The sequence below is a fragment of the Cebus imitator genome, unplaced genomic scaffold, assembly GCF_001604975.1.
Source record: "Cebus imitator isolate Cc_AM_T3 unplaced genomic scaffold, Cebus_imitator-1.0 Scaffold442, whole genome shotgun sequence".
Lineage (NCBI taxonomy): Eukaryota > Metazoa > Chordata > Mammalia > Primates > Cebidae > Cebus > Cebus imitator.
Genome location: NW_016107757.1, coordinates 257,413 through 272,407, shown reverse-complemented (window position 1 = coordinate 272,407; position 14,995 = coordinate 257,413). Strand labels below are relative to the sequence as shown.

General features: G+C 35.5%; 1 protein-coding gene across 1 annotated transcript in view; it reads left to right on the top strand.

Moving 5' to 3' along the window:
* TMEM135 (transmembrane protein 135) overlaps nt 1-14,995 on the top strand; it is a 250,550-nt gene that overhangs the window by 9,804 nt on the left and 225,751 nt on the right. The gene's annotated exons all lie outside the window — the stretch shown is intronic.

Below are 14,995 nucleotides of genomic sequence, written 5' to 3'. Positions count from 1 at the left end.
AGTGCTGTGGAAAAAATATTTTCAATGAAACATACTGGCTTGCTTTGGGGCATATTGAGTTTTAGTTACTAGTGCAATATATAAGTGGAGAATAACCATGAGGCATTGAGAAATACAGGGCTGCTGTTCTAGAGAGAAACTGAGGCTAGATATTTAGATTTAGGTGTCATAATCATCAAGATGAAAGTTGAAGCTATGATTATGGGTTAGGTCAGCAAGGGAGAGAGTTTAGAAAGAGAAGACAATCTGGAAAATGCTTATAGTTGGAGCAGAGGAAAAGAAAGAAGCAGATAGAGCTGTATGAAGAGCTTGAGGTGATAGTGTTACTAAGTCTTCAGGTAAATGAGTTTTGGGAGGTATTCTAAGAGATGGGAAGAGCATGGGCTTGAATCTCAGTCCTGTCACTTACCAGCTTTGTGACCTTGAGCAAGACTCTTAACATTTATGAACCTCAATGTCCTCATCTATAAAATGAGGATAAAATACCTATCTATTATCCTTTAAAAATGCAAGTCAGCTTTTCTTATTCCTCTGCCCATAACTCTCCAGGGGCTTTCCAATGTAAGACAATGTGAAATCCTTACCATGGCCTTCAGAGCCTTATGTGGCCTATCTGTTGCTTGTTGAATTATATTTCATGCCATTTTCTTCTTTGCTTTTTCACCTCAATTCAGATTTAATCACACTATTTAATATTTTGAGTCTATGTTTTATGTAATTTACAACAGAGAGCTCTTGATTTCTAGGGAATATCTTAAATTGTACAACAGCCAGTTTGTAAAAAAAAAAAAAAAAATGAGTATTTTTATGGAATACATAAAAGGTAACTCTCATTTTATGAGTTATGAATTTGAGAAAAAAATTTGTGCATAAACAGTGTATATATGGATACTTTCTTTTATTGATTAAGAAAAGACGATGTGGATTGAAAGGCTGGAACGCAGACTTATTTTGCCTAAATCTGTATAAGGTTTTGAAATGAAAAATGTGGTAAGATCTTGACAATAGATTGATCATTTGCTTATTATCAGATTAGTTATTGAGTACTTAGGTGATAGGTGGTAATTAGGGAAGGGGAGTTAATTGAACTGACTGCTTGACAAGTAATAAAACATTTTAAAGAATGTCTTTTTAAAATGTCAGTACAATTTTTTACATTACAGTTACTTCCATTACTTTTATAGTACAGTGAATGTGAAATATCCTTTCATCCCCAAGGACTTAAACTGGGCACATAGAAAGCCTAATAGTGGTTGATGCTTTGATGGTTAAGGGTCTTATAATATTTTAGATTTATTATTCTTCCATTATCATAGTATAGTAGATAATATAGTACTGTATTAAAGACTTAATTCGAATCTGTATTAACTAGGTTAAACTTTTAATTTGCCTTTTAATTAATCACTAATCTTAGTTTTTTTTCTACTCATTGATATGCTCTTAAGCAATGTTGTAATTCAGGTTTGTGTATTTTTTCCTTCATGTAATAGGAAATGAATCTGTTTTATCTTTGGATACTAGGAATATAGTTAATAAGCATTTGTTAGTGAGCCTGAATAATTAATAAGTCAAGTTAGTATGGTGAATTGATCTTACATACCATATATGAGGCTCTGTGTTCCTCATAATTATACTTGAGAGGAATCAGTAATTGAAATAAATAGGCCAGGTGCGGTGGTACACGCTTGTAATCCCAGCACTTTGGGAGGCCAACGTGAGTGGGTCACCTGAGGTTAGGAGTTTGAGACCAGCCTGGCCAACATGGTGAAACCCTGTTTCTACTAAATATACAAAAATTAGCTGGGCATGGTGGTGGGCGCCTGTAATCCCAGCTACTTGGGAGGCTGAGGCAGGAGAATTGCTTGAACCCAGGAGTTGGAGGTTACAGTGAGCGGAGATCACACCACTATGATCTGGGTGTGGGTGACAGAGCAAGACTCCATCTCAAAAAAAAAAAGAAAAGAAAACTATTAAAGAAGAGTGCTAAATCAAGAATCATCAGATTGGAGCAAGTTCCTTTTATAAGAATGCTGAATTTTTTCAACTTACTGTCATTTATTTTATATAGCCTTTTGACTCATTAGATTTGTCAGGTTGCTTTCATTTCTTGATTCTTACTTGACCTTGGGGGTTTAGATTGTGATTAATTCACTTTGGGAGTTTTCTTGAAAGATTCTGCACCTATTGGCAGTGATGAAGGAAGGCTTGTTTTGATTAGCTTCAATTTTTAAGCCTTGAAAGAAATAGAAATAGACATGGGATCTGTTTTTTAGACCTGCATGTCAGAAACTTGCAAGCACAGGAGGCACTGAATTAACCAGGACTATCCTGAATTTCATTGTGCCTTTGGTTGCATTTAGAGCCCATGGAGTGTAGTATAACTGTTTTTACTCTGAATCTAAATTTCCTTTCATTGTCTCTTTTCTACCTTTATTTCATTCATCAAATATTACATGTAACCTATAATGAGTGAGAAATACTGGAGTGAGGAGAACCTGGAGGTTAACAGTGAAGGGGGAAGATAAACTTAAATACACATGAAATTATCTGTGATAAGCGCTATTAAGAAGACATACAGAGTGCTAGTAGGCTGTCTTACAAGAGGATCCATTCTAGTTTAGAAGGTTTGGGAAGCCTTTCCTAAGGAAGTGACATGCTGATTATATGAATATAATCAAGTGAACATATGTTAGGTTTAACATTTATGGGACAAAAACCAAATTTTAACATGAAGAAATCAAGAGAAATAAGGAGCAATTACTTTATAGAAAGAGAGCTTATTTGACAGTTTCACAAATCCAATACTGTGGTGGAGAATTTGGCCTTTACTTAACTTGAAGGCAAAGGCAGTAAGAAAACTTCACTGCCTACAAATACTTAATAAACAGATGCTCTGAATCTGAAGCTTCCTTTTAATAAAATCTATGTTTTAAGTTATAGTAGTCAGAAATTTTCAATTACAAATATTAGAAAAACTATTTTGAACAACTTCTCTTTGTCTTCCCACATTTAAAGGTAAGTTGAGATTGTTTTAGACAAAACTGTGAAGTCTAAGAAGTTAAACCTCTTTTTTTTTCTTTTTTTTTTTTGAGATGGAGTTGTGCTCTTGCTGCCCAGGCTGGAGTGCAGTAGTGCAGTCTTGGCTGACGGCAGCCTCTGCCTCCTGGGTTCAAGTGATTTTCCTGCTTAATCTTCCCAGGTGGCTGAGATTACAAGTGTGAGCCACCATGCTTTGCTAGTTTTGTATTTTTAGAAGAGACGGGATTTCACCATGTTGATAAGGCTGTTCTTGAACTCCTGATCTCACGTGATCCACCTGCCTCTGTTACAGGAAAGAGATCTGTATTTAGACTCCAAGAGAGGGTTCTTGGATTTTCTGCAAGAAAGAATTCAGGGCAAGTCCGCAGTGCAAAGCAAAAGCAAATTTATTAAGAAATTATAGTTATGAGGCCGGGCGCGGTGGCTCACGCCTGTAATCCCAGCACTTTGGGAGGCCGAGGCGGGTGGATCACGAGGTCAAGAGATCGAGACCATCCTGGTCAACACGGTGAAACCCCATCTCTACTAAAACTACAAAAAATTAGCTGGGCATGGTGGCGCGTGCCTGTAATCCCAGCTACTCAGGAGGCTGAGGCAGGAGAATTGCCTGAACCCAGGAGGCGGAGGTTGCGGTGAGCCGAGATCGCGCCATTGCACTCCAGCCTGGGTAACAAGAGCGAAACTCTGTCTCAAAAAAAAAAAAAAAAAAAAAAAAAAAAGAAATTATAGTTATGAAAGAACAGCTACTCCATAGACAGAGTAGGATGTTCCTGAAAGTAAGAAGAGGATCATTTCCACCCTAGGTACAATGCTTGTATATATGGGGAGATGTGCTCTGCTACAAGGGTTTGTGATAAAGGATTAATTTTCTTAATTACTATATTTTGCAAGAATTGATATTATTATTGTTAAAGCAAAATTAGGAATGCCTTTGTTATTCAGCCATCAGGATATCTGGGCATTCCCAAGTCTGCGTCTGTTTAGGAAACATTATTAATTTGTTCCCTTAACTGTAAACATCTAGAGGCTAGGAATGCCTGATTTTCTGAGAATGCAGCCCAGCACATCTCAGCTTCATTTTCCTAGCTGTCACTCAAAATGGAATTTCTCTGGCTCACATACCTCTAACACCTTGGCCTCCCAAAGTGCTGGGATTACAGGTGTGAGTCACCACACTCGGCCAAGCATCCTTTTAAAGCTTTCTTTTTTTGTGTTGTTTTCTTTTTTTCCAGTGGCTAAATTTCATGATTAGATTCTGGTTCAAGTAGGTGGTTAGGGTTACCCTATCAAAGAATAGTAAAGGATTTTATATTCATCAAATGGTTGATGGACTCATTATTAGACTTTAATATGAGTGAGTTGAAGTGTAGTTTAAATCTTTTAGCATTGGCTTAATCATCTTTTTAATGGAATTTATGAATCAACAAATAGTGAAGCAGTTGTTATTTTTTAGTCAAGATAGTTACTGTTATCTGTGATTTCTTCTCTTTCTCAAATCATCCTTACTTTCTGGTCTTGAACTCTTAATGTTCATGAGTTCTGTTTAAAGGGTTCAATTCATTGCCCAATATTCAGTCAGTTTATCACCCAGTATTCTTATGGGAGAGACTGCAACAAATATGTATACTTCCTATTTTTCATCTGAATATTCTTGTTCAATTAGAAATGTATTAGATTTTTTTCTATTAATTGAAATATTTCACATTAGAGTCTATAATATTTGTACTTAAGTATGCAGAAGATGGCAGGGTATGAAAGAGTGTTTTTGGTTTAAAGTTGCCGTGCTGCATGTAAGTTACATCACTGAAAGTTGAAGTGACAGGTATGTGTTTTCAAGACTGTCCCAATATTATAAAAATATTGGTATTACTCAGTTTTGAACATGGGTATAATGTATGCAGGGTTCAATCTGAGTCTTGTTCCTGATTATATTTTGTTTCAGTATTGTAACTTAAGTATATTTTTATGTTTATCTTGAAAGCCTATCTCAACTATTACATAAAAATTTTTAAATGTAGGAGAGGAAGGCTATTTCAGGTAGGGTATGTAGTAAGGCTTAATGATCATCACTGAAGTTTGATGGTATGATTTTCATTATAGGGAGGCTTTACAGTATAATAGTTATGGAAAACTTTTGAAGATTGCATGTATCTTCTCACATATATTATTAACAAGTTGCCCTAGTTTTTTGGCTTGTTTGTTTTGTTTTTAATAAGCTGGTTGTTTGTCTCTGTTGAGGCAGCATGGTGTAATGCACTGGGTGTGAGTTACAAGATCTGAGTTTTTGTTTTGCTTTCCGATTTGTGATACGATTTCTTCATTCATAAACAAAAGAGAATCCTGCCTTAACAACTTCATGGCTTGCTATGGAAATCATATGAGATAGTGCACATATAAAAACTGTAAGAAGATAGGTAAATATTGCTGTATGATACTGGTTTCTTGTCATTTTGTTTGAGATATTTATATTTGGCTTTTATAGCTTATGATTCTAACCTTAAAAATAAAGATGTTGGAAACAATTCAGATTTAGCTTATTAGAATTCTTCAAAGAAACGGAAGCCTCGTGTGTGTTTGTGTGTGTGTGTATGTGTGTGTGTGTAAATTAAGGAATTGACTTACAATTTTGGAGGCTTAATAAATGCCAAGATCTGCAGTTGGCATGCTGGAGAGTCAGAGAGCCAATGTGTAATTCCAGTCTGAGTCCAAAGGTCTGAGTTCTAGAAGACAAAATGGTGTGAGTTCCAGTCCGAAGTCCAGCAGGCTGTAGACCCAAGAACTGATGTTTCAGCCAGGTCTGAAGGCAGGAAAATACCAGTATCCTAGCTCAAGAAATCACACAGGAGGAGTTTGTATTTTGTTCTCTTCAGGTCTTTAACTGAGGGGATGAAGCCTACTCACATTAGGAAGGGCAATATGTTTTTCTCAGCCTATTGATTAAAATGTTAATCTCATCTAGAAGCACTCTCATAGACATACCCAGAATAATAATTTGACCAAACGTCTAGGCATTCATTGGCCCAGTCAGGTTGATACGTAAAATTAAACATGGTATGGTATGCAGGAAAATTTGTTTGTTGCAACAAGTAATTCTATTTAATTCTATTTCCTTTATTATGCTTTTTTTTTTTTTTTTTTTTTTTTTTTTTTTTTTTTTTTTTTTTTTTTTTTTTGAGACAGAGTTTTGCACTGTTGCCCAGGCTGGAGTGCAGTGGCCCAAATCTTGGTTTGCTGCAATCTCTGCTTTCTGAGTTCAAGTGATTCTCTTGCTTCAGCCTCCTGAGTTGCTGGAATTATAGGAGTGTACTACCACGCCCAGCTAATTTTTTGTATTTTTAGTAGAGATAGGGTTTTGCTATGTTGGCCAGACTGGTCTTGAACTCCCGGTCTCAGGTGATCCACCTGCCTCAGCATCCCAAGGTGCTGGAATTATAGGCATGAGCCACCACACTTGACCTTTCCCAGTTATTCTGATTCCCAGAGACAGAAATGTCTTCTAAACACTTAATGAAACAAACCTGCACAACACAAAAAGGAATTGGGGTTGGAGCAGGAAGCAATTATGCAGAGTGAAGGAAATGAGCATTTTCAAAGTGCCTACTATGTGCAGGTTACTCTGCTAAATACTTTATATTTGTTATCTGATTTATTAAAAAGTACCTATAAATAGATCTTGGACAAGGAAGGAAGAGGGTAAAGTTAACTGCACAGCTGGTTGTTGTCCGCTCTCTTCTATTGGAATTAATTCTTTTTGTTTGCTGATTTAGTGTTGTGAATGCTGTGTTTCCATCTTCTTTCCTCTATTTTTTGTAGACTGGAAATGTAATTTCTAGCTCCTGAGTCATCATGGGTGCCTTATTTAGTCTTTGCGCAGGTTAGATCACCAAATTTCTGAAAAGTCAGGTTATTTTTATATCATAGTTGTAGTTTCCCTGTGTTTTTGTGTTTTTCTCTGAGAATAGGCAGCCTGAACTTCTGTGGGAGCTAGGAAATGACAGGTTTAAATTTATAACATGCAGCACAGATAAGTGATAATTCTCCTTATGTACTGTGTGTTTGGACTTCAACATCAATTCGTAGTTAAGAACCACTTGCCTGACTTCAATCCCTGCTTTTCCTCTGTCAGTTATGTCACTTTGGGTAACTTCATCTCTCTGTACTAACTTTTTCCTGTCTCTAAAGTGAGGATAATAAAATCATTCCCATTAAAATCATGTCCCATAAAATGAGGAGATAGAAATCTAAAGAGCAACTAAACAAGGAGTTTTCAAAGAAATAGTTGTAGGGTTAAGATTGTTATGAAAATTAAATGAGTTGACATTTGTATGATATATATGATAGTGGCTGGCACAAGTGCTATATAAGCATTTTTTAAAAATAAAATAAAAATTCTGGTACTAACATATTAAAAATATATAAATGCATTATGCTCTTTCCTTTAAAGCAGTTGTTCTTACTCAATTAAGGGGCACAGTTTTATCTCCTAGGAAATATTTAACAGTGTCTCTAGGCATTTTTGGTTATCACAGCTGGAGGAATTCTATTAGCATTTGGAAAGTAGAGGGCAGGGATGCTGCTAAACATCCTACAATGCATAGGACAGCCCTGAACAACAGATGATCTGGCCCAAAATGTCAATAGTGCCAAGTCTGAGAAACCCTATTTTAAAGAAATCATTATTTCCTAGAGATTACTTTAAGAAAGATTAAATAGATAAAACATAAAATTGGCTCTTACTGCAAACTATTTAATTTTCCAAAGAAACTAGATTTCTCACACTATCGTACCCTTTAGAAATGTATTCTTCTAGAAGAGTTTAATGGTTAAGTTCTGAGGCTCACAATGACTCCTAATTTAGAGTTTGGTACTAATAAGGCTAAGATCATAGATCAGCTCCTTTGAGGGCCAATTAGCTTTATTCTATTCCATGGCCATAAAGTGCAAACCCAATACAAGTCATCCATTTCTATGGCAAATGTACAGCATTAATCACATGGGGAAAGAGACGAGAATAACAAGGGAATGTATATAGTCCTGATGGATTTTTGATAGTGACAACCTTATGAAGAAATACTTCTAAATTGGAGGCTTGACCTTATAATTTTGTATCACCTTCAGCCTATGCCCATCGTATTAGTTAGATTGGTCTCTATACTTGCGTTTCATCACCTCGGCTTAATGCTACCTCTGCCTTTTGACTCATGGCTGGAATGTTTGCGAAGATATTCATATATATATATATATATTTCTTTTTTGAGATGGAGTTTTGCTCTTGTTGCCTAGGCTGGAGTGCAATGACACTATCTCAGTTCACCACAACCTCTGCCTCCAGGGTTCAAGCGATTCTCCTGCCTTGACCTCCCGAGTAGCTGGAATTACAGGCATGTACCATCACACCCAGCTAATTTTGTATTTTTAATAGAGACGGAGTTTCACCATGTTGCTTAGGCTGGTCTTGAACGTAGGTGATCCGCCCGCCTCGGTCTTCCAAAGTGCTGAGATTATAGGCGTGAGCCACCGCGCCTGCCCTCGCTTTTTTTTTTTTTCCCCTGGGTACTTTATTGGTTTATAACTTTCAAATGTAGGCACATGATTTATTTCAATTAATTTTTGTGTATAGTTTGAAGTAGGTCAAAGTACATTCCCCTCCCCCCTGCACAGGTGTCCAATTCTTTCACTACCATTTATTTTTTAAAAATTACATAATTTAGAAGTAGAAAAAAATGAACGATTTGTGTTATTTAATTTTACCTCTTTATTTAATAAATAAGGTGACTGAAATCTAAAGAGCATTTAAACAAGGATTTTTCATAGAAGTAGTTATAAGGTTAAGATTAAAAATAAAATCTCTTAATTGTATTATGCTGATTGTTTCTATTCCCTGTTGAGATTTGTTTCTATGATAATTAATCGTTCTTTCTCACACTTGTTCTCCTCACCCCAATAGTATAAATTGTAACATATATTTATTGTAGAAAGACTGGAACATATCCAAAAGTGAAAAGAAAATAATTAAAATGATCTATTATCAACCATTAAGAGATAACCAATGTATAGCATTCTAGTGTTTGTTCTGTATGTTCATTACAAATTATTTTTTTGTAATCTGTCCTTTCACTTTATATATTTTGATTCATTTTCCTAGGTCATTAAATAGTCTTCTAAAACCAGATAGTATAAATATGTAAATACAGATAACCGTAGTTGTATGATTTGCCTTTTTTTACCTAAATCTTGGACAAAGCATATGAACATTACAAAGTCTTTGATTATAAAATATGATTTTCTGAAGGTATCTGATGATTTTATACGTGAGTGCAAGTGCTCTTGTAATTACTGCATGGCTAACACAATTACTGCTATGTTACTTGCTTAGATTAGTGCTTCCTAGCCTTTTTTATGCTGTAGTGTGCTGTGGTTTACATAGAAAATGATACAAATACATGGCACACTGGGGAAAACAGAGGTGTTGGTCACCCTGCCTTGTTACCTTGTGTCTGGCTTGGCTAACTAGACTACTGAGAGGGTCAGTATTTTAGCCCCTTGTAAACCTTGGTTACAGCAAAGTGGTGATAAGGTACTAGGTTATTTTCTGTGTATTGTGTTGGATAATTCCCGTTTCTCACAATAGACTATACAGTTTGGTTTATCAATATGGTAAATATGTATAATTTATGTACTTTACTGTTAATGGACATTTAGGTTGTTACAGTATTTGTAATTACAGAAAATGCTATAAATGCCTTTTGGTGGATATAAGCACTTATTTCTTTTGAGTAAATACCTGAGAGTGGAATTGCTGGGTTGTGGGGGAGGTACACATTTAATTAGATACTATCAAATGATTTTCCAAAGTGACCACAATTTTACATTGTCATGAGCAATATATGAGAACTAATCCTAAAGCTACAAACTGTATCAGAATTGTAGTTGCTCTACATTCCCACCAGCACTTATTATATTATCAGTTCTTTGTATTTTAGCCATTCTAAGGTGTGTATAGTGATACTTATTTCTTTGATGACTAATAGTGCTGGAAGCTTCTTATATGCCTGTTGGTTGTGTGAATATCTCCTTTTTTTTTAAAAAAAACATCAAACTATTTTTATTTTTAGATAATTGTAGATCCTCATGCAGCTCTAAGAAGTAATAGATTCAGCAAACTCTTTAGTTTCTCCTAATTGTTTCATCTTGCAAAGTAGTAGTGTAATATCCCAACAAAAATATTGCCATTAATACAGTCAAAATACAGAACATTTCCATCACCTGAAGGATCCCTAATGTTGCCTTTTATAGGCATACTCACATCTTTTCCACTTCCCCACTTTCCCATAATCCCTGACAACCACTAAGTTATTTATTTATATAATTTTGTCAATTCAAGAATGTTATTGAGGCCAGGTGTGGTGGCTCATACCTCTAATCCCAGCACTTGGGGAGGCTGAGGTGGCCTAAGGTCAAGAGTTCAAGACCAGCCTGGCCATCATGGCGAAACCCCATCTCTACCGAAAATACAAAAAATTAGCTGGGCATGATGGTGGGCGCCTGTAATACCAGCTACTTGGGAGGCTGAGGCAGGGAGAATCCCTTGAACCCAGGAGGCAGAGGTTGCGTGAGTCTAGATCGCGCCATTGCACTCTAGCCTGGGCAAGAGTAAGACTGCCTAAAAAAAAAAAAAGAAAAAAAAAAAGAAAAAAAGAATTTTATACAAATGGAATCAAACAGTGTGTGTAGCTTTAGGATTAGCTTTTTTTTTTTCCCCCACTCAGTATGATTCTGTGAAAATTCATCAAGGTTATTTCATATGTCCTTTTGGTGGTTCATTTTTATTGCTGAATAGCATTCCATGTCATGAATATATCACAATTTGTTAAACTGTTTACTTGTTGCAGGACATCTGGGTTGTTTCTGGTTTTTGGCTATTATAGACAAAGCTGCTGTAAACATTTCTTCACAGGTTTTTGTATACACACATATTTTTATTTCTCAGAGATAAATACTCCAGGACTACAATTGCTGGGACATATAGTAGTTAATTGTTTAATTTTTCAAAAAAGCACCATACTGTTTTCCAGAATTGCTATACCATTTCATATTTCCACCAGTAATGCATGACTGATCCAGTTTTTCCTTGCCAACATTTGGTGTTGTCACTGTCTTTTATTTTAGCTATTCTTATAGTTGTAATACCTCATTGTGGCATGAACTAGCATTTTCCTAATGGCTAATGTGCTTATTTGCTGTCTCTTTGTCCTGTTCTGTGAAATGTCTGTTTATATATTTTCATATTTTCTAATTGGATTATTTGCTTTTTTATTGTTGAGTTTTGGGACTTCTTTATGTATTCTAGATACTAGTTCTTTATTAGATATGTGATTAGTAAGTATTTTCTTTTTTCTGTAGATTGCCTTTTTAATCTCCCAACAGTTCTTTAATAGAGAAAAAGTTTGAATCTGGATGAAGTTCAATTCTCAATTTTCTCTTTTATGAGTTGTGCTTTTGGTGTCAAGTCTAAGAATGCATTGTCTAGCCTTGTAGCCATAAGATTTACTCCATTTTTACCCCTAGACATTTTGTAGTTTTATGTTTCACGTTTGTGCCTGTGATTCATTTTAGATTAATTTTTGCATAAAGTTGAGGTTTAGTTTTTCTTTTTTTTTTTTTTTTTTGTTTTTTTTTTTTTTTTTTTTTTTTTTTTTTTGAGACGGAGTCTTTCTCTGTCACCAGGCTGGAGTGCAGTGGCATAGTCTCGGCTCACTGCAACCTCCGTCTCCCAGGTTCAAGTGATTCTTCTGCCTCAGCCTGCTGAGGGGCTGGGACTACAGGCGTGTGCCAAACGCCCGGCTAATTTTTGTATTTTTAGTTGAGACGGGGTTTCACTATGTTGGCCAGGATGGTCTTGATCTCTTGACCTCGTGATCAACCCGCCTCAGCCTCTCAAAGTGTGGGATTACAGGAGGGAGCCACTGCACCTGGCCAGTTTTTCTTTTATTTTAACCTATAGATGTCCACTTATTCTGGCATCATTTGTTGAAAAGGCTGTCTTTTCATCATGGAATTGCTTTTGCACCTTTGTCAAAAATTCTGTTGGCTGTATTGTGCAGGTCTACTTCTGGGTTCTCTATTCTTTTCTATTGATCTATTTGTCTCTCTGCCAGTATCACACCATCAGATATTGTAGCTATATAATAAGTCTTGAACTCAGAATGATTCATTCTACTTTGTTTTTGGAGTTGTGTTTTAGCTATTGTAACTACTTTGCCTTTCCCTTTAAATTTACAAATAATATTGTTTATATCTACAAAAAGCCTTCAGGGATTGTGATGGGAATTGTGTTAAACCTGCATATAACTTGGAGAGAATTGACATATTTACTACATTGAGTTGTCCAGTCCATGAACGTAGTATGTCTCTCCATGTATTTATGTCTTCTTCAGTTTCTTTCATCAGCGTTGTGTAGTTTTCGTCATGCAACTTTTTGTACATATGTTGTAGATTTATATCCAAGTATTTCATTTTTTCTGAGAAGTTATGTATGCTGTTGTATTTTTTCCAATTTTGGTGTCCTTGTGTCAATTACCCTTATATAGAAATTCAATAGATTTTTATATGTTTATCTTGAGTCCTAATACCTTGCTCTGAACTGACTTACATTTTCTGTATTCCTCTTTTTATTTATTTATTTATTTTTTTTGAACTGGAGTCTCTTGCTCTGTTACCAGGCTGGAGTGCAGTGGTGTGATCTTGACTCACTGCAATCTCTGCCTCCTGGGTTCAAGTGATTCCCCTGCTTCAGCCTTCCAAGTAGCTGGGACTACAGGTACACACCACCATGCCTGGCTAATTTTTTGTATTTTAGTAGAGACCGGGTTTCACCATGTTGGCCAGGATGGTCTCGATCTCCTGACCTCATGATCCTCCCACTTTGGTCTCCCAAAGTGCTGGGATTACAAGCGTGAGCCACCACACCCAACCGCCTTAAATTTTCTATGTAGACAATCAGGTTAACTGAAAATAGGGTTAGTTTTGTTTCTTTCTTTGCAGGAATGGAGAATAATTTTTTTTTTCTGTAAGTACTTGAATATATAACAGTACTAGATCCTGCCCATTCTTAAGTCAAAAATGAAGCAGACATTATGTTCCAAATCTTGAAGATAATGGGAGACCGTAAGAACTGATGAGGTGGTTGAGGATCAGAGTGGAATTGAAAATGGCACTTAGATTTTTGTTTCTAATTGGATAGACGAGATGCTGTTATTTGAGGTAGGGAACTCAGAAGTAAAAGGATATTTGGGAAATACAGTGGTATCTACTTTGGACATGTTGGTTTTTCCAGTGCCTATGGGACATCTAATTGACATGTCCAATAGACATTTGAAGTTTGAACTTAGAATTGGGGGACAGGTTAGGGTTATATTAGGAATTCTTACATTGAGATGATAGTTGATGCTGTGGGAGAAAATACATGTAGAATGAATAGAGAGATCTGATGAAGAAATGCTAACAATGGAATAGCATTTAGAAATTGGAGAATGAAAATAATGTACTGTCACAAAAAGCGTAGAAACTTCTCCACTGTCAAAATTCTACCTGTTTGTCAACACGCATCTTAGACGGTTCAGTGAAATCTTCCTGACATCATCACCTGCCTACTCCTTTTTATAATTTCCTCTTTAATAATTTCCTAATATGTGTTTTCTATAGCAATTTATTCTTCTTCTAGTCTAGCATTTACCACACAGCCATGCTATAGCTTATTGCTTTTGTTTGTGTCTACTTCCCTGTCAAGATTTTATGTTCTTTGAAGGCAAGGGTTGGGTCTTATTCATCATTGTTTTTCCTTTGTATGACAGTTGAAGTAATGGATGGTCAGTTTCAGAGGCTTGAAGAGGAAGAAGGTAACAGAAAAATTGAGAATATACCATTAGATTTCTTGGTCACTGACTTTAAAGAAAGTGTTATCTCTAGAAAAGCGGGGAATAAATGCAGAGCTTTACAGTGTTTCTGCTCTCAAGTTAGTTTTTCCCTTTTTTATACTCCCTTACTCCTTCTCTCATTATGTTCTAACCTTTTTTGATAATATTGTTTCATTATGATGGGGAAGCATTCTTTTCCACAGAAAAGACTAGTAAGGTGTCTGCTGTTCTTTCTAATTCAGCTCATATCCCTTTCTCCATGCAATTCCTGCCTTCACCTGTATTAAGCTCACTCTGCTAAACTTCTTTGTTACTTTCTTTTATATTACTAACACTTAATCAGTCCGTAGTATCTATATTTCTTGTGCATATTATGATTTATATTGCTTTATTTCCTGGAATGTTAATAGTTTGCTCAATAAATACTTAGATGTCATGTCTATCCATATAATTGCTGAATTGTTTCAGGGCTTCTTTGGTTCTAATCTAGAAATCTTCCTTTTATATTCAGAGTTCACCAAAAAAAAAAGTTTTCAATCTAAAGTTAAAAGCTAAGTCATGAAGACTGATAGGTTGATATTTTTAATAAAACATTCCTGTGATAAACTTCTGCAGTCTTTTGTATTGAAACTTTTTCCTGTTTCTGTGTTCTGGTAGCATGTGATACTTATTTGTGTTGTTAAGTAGATTCTTAATATTATTTTTTCAGGCCTTTTTTAATGGACTCCAGGAGGCCAGAAATCATTACTTTTTAAATTTACTTTTTGTATTACCCTCCCCCCCTTTTTTTTGCCACACAGTCGTCATGTTTGAATAACTGAATAAATTTCTCTGGTTTCTGTTCCTGAAGCTCTCTGATAGTAATAGGCTGATAAAATCTTTAATATAGTTTTATTATAGCATCCAATTTTTATTTGAATTGCAGTTTTTTTCATTTAAAAGTATATTCCATTTTTTAGTTTAAAACTGTTTTAAGGCATTACAAATATTTATCTCAGTATATGGAAATTATTCAACAAATAACTCATGTTGTGATTTCT